Genomic DNA, 2977 nt, shown 5'->3' on the forward strand with positions numbered 1-2977 from the left:
AATGTTTATGATAAAGCTCTAGATGATGGTCCTATGTTACTTGATAATATTAATTGTACTACTAATGAAAATGGGATTGGAGAAGTATTGACTTTATTTAGGAGTCCCGTATCTCTTGAGATTGATCAATCAACTTGTTATATTATTGACAAAAGTGGGTTTGAAAGTTTTAATCCCACTATTTTTGAGCTTGATAAGAACTATGTGTTTATGGATCATGAAAAGTATGCTGCATGTGATAGTTATATTGTTTATTTTATTCATGAAGCTACTGAAAATTATTATGAGAGAGTGAAATATGGTTGTAGAAATTTTTATGGTACTAAAACACCTCTCTATATGCTTAAAATTTTGAAGTTACTCTTGTTTTATCTTCTTATGCTTGTCACTTTGCTCTTCATAAATTTATTTGTGTACAAGATTCCTATGCATAGGAAGAGGGTTAGACTTAAATGCGTTTTGAATTTGCTTTTTGATGCTCTCTTTTGCTTCAACTCTTATTTCTTGCGAGTGCATCATTAAAATTGTTGAGCCCATCTTAATGGCCATAAAGAAAGCACTTCTTGGGAGATAACCCATGTGTTTATTTTGCTACTGTTTTGTTGTGTCTTGGAAGTTGTTACTACTGTAGCAACCTCTCCTTATCTTTATTTAATTGCATTGTTGTGCCAAGTAAGGTCTCTAATAGAAGGTTGATACTAGATTAGGATTTCTGCGCAGAAACAGATTTCTATCTGTCACGAATCTGGGCAGTGCTCTCTGTAGGTTACTCAGAAAAATCTGCCAATTTACGTGCGTGTTCCTGAGATATGTACGCAACTTTCATTAGTTTTGAGTTTTCTGATTTGAGCAACGGAAGTACCTCTTACAAATTCGTCTTTACTGGCTGTTCTGTTTTGGCAGATTCTGTCTCTGTTTTTTGCATTGTCTCTTGTGGACTTTAAGCAAGGCTTTCTAGACGTGGAGAGCTGTAGCTAATGTTTTATTGAGTTCTTGCAATGTGTCACTACAGGACCAAGGTGGATTCAAGTTTTTTTAGTACTAACCCCTCTAATGATGTTTATGAGAAGTTTGGTGTGAAGGAAGTTTTCAAGGGTCAAGAGAGGAGGATGATATATGATCAAGAAGAGTGAAAAGTCTAAGCTTGGGGATGCCCCCGTGGTTCATCCCTGCATATTTCAAGAAGACTCAAGCGTCTAAGCTTGGGGATGCCCAAGGCATCCCCTTCTTCATCAACAATTTATCTGGTTTCTTCTATTGAAACTATATTTTTATTCGGTCACATCTTATGTGCTTTACTTGGAGCGTCTGTGTGTTTATTTTCGTTTTGTTTATGTTCGAATAAATTCGGATCCTAGCAATCCTTGTTTGGGAGAGAGACACGCTCCGCTTTTTCATATGAACACTTGTTCTTCGTTCTACTTTTAATGTTCAATGACAAAAGTTGGAAGCTGTTGCATTTATTGCTATTTGGTTGGAAACGAGAAAATGCCTCATATTGACTTGGATAATTTGATACTTGGCAATTGTTTTGAGCTCTCAAGTAGATCATGATTAAGTTCTTGCATCATGTAGTTTAAACCTATTAGTGGAGAACTACCGTAGAGCTTGTTGAAATTGGTTTGCATGATTGGTCTCTCTAAGGTCTAGATATTTTCTGGTAAAAGTGTTTGAGCAACAAGGAAGACAGTGTAGAGTTTTATAATGCTTGCAATATGTTTTATGTAAGTTTTGCTGTACCGGTTCATACTTGTGTTTGCTTCAAATAACCTTGCTAGCCTAAGCCCTGTACTGAGAGGGAATGCTTCTCGTGTATCCAAAACCTTGAGCCAAAACCTATGCCATTTGTGTCCACCATACCTACCTACTATGTGGTATTTCCTGCCATTCCAAGTAAATACTTCATGTGCTACCTTTAAACAATTCAAAATGCTTCTCAATTTTTGTCAATGTTTTATAGCTCATGATGAAGTATGTGGTGTTTTATCTTTCAATCTTGTTGGGCAGATTTCACCAATGGACTAGTGGCTTCATCCGCTTATCCAATAATTTGCAAAAAGAGCTGGCAACGGGGTTCCCAGCCCCAATTAATCAACTTTCATTAATAATTCTCTTCACATGTTTTGCTCTGATTCATCAGTAAGCAACTTAATTTTGCAAATAGACACTCCTCCATGGTATGTGAAATGTTGGAAGGCACCCGAGGATTCGGTTAGCCATGGCTTGAGAAAGCAAAGGTGGGGAGGAGTGTCATCTAAATAAAACTAAAATAAAAAGGCACTCCTTCATGGTATGAGATTGTTGGCAGGCACCCGAGGATTCGGTTAGCCATGGTTTGTGAAAGCAAGGTTGGAAGGAGTGTCACCCAAAAATAAAAATAAATTAAACTAAAGTACATGTGAGAGATAATGTTCATGGGAGCCGCTCTTCGAAAGTCTGTTTGGCAAGGGGGTTAGAGTGCCCACTACCATTCGTTGACAACAACAAACACCTCTCAAAACTTTACTTTTATGCTCTCTATATGATATCAAAACTTAAAAAGCTCTAGCACATGATTTAATCCCTGCTTCCCTCTGCGAAGGGCCTTTCTTTTACTTTTATGTTGAGTCAGTTTACCTACTTCTTTCCATCTTAGAAGCAAACACATGTGTTAACTGTGCATTGATTCTTACATACTTGCTTATTTGCATTCATCATATTACTTTGTGTTGACAATTATCCATGAGATATGTATGTTGAAAGTTGAAAGCAACTGCTGAAACTTATATCTTCCTTTGTGTTGCTTCGATGCCTTTACTTTGAATTTATTGCTTTATGAGTTAACTCTTATGCAAGAATTTTGATGCTTGTCTTGAAAGTACTATTCGTGAAAAGTTTTGCTATATGTTATCTATTTGAATAGCAACTATAGATCATTGCCTTGAGTCACTGCATTCATCTCATATGCTTTATAATAGTATGATCAAGGTTATGTAAG

This window comes from Lolium rigidum, chromosome 6 (assembly GCF_022539505.1).
Source record: "Lolium rigidum isolate FL_2022 chromosome 6, APGP_CSIRO_Lrig_0.1, whole genome shotgun sequence".
Classification (NCBI taxonomy): Eukaryota; Viridiplantae; Streptophyta; class Magnoliopsida; order Poales; family Poaceae; genus Lolium; species Lolium rigidum.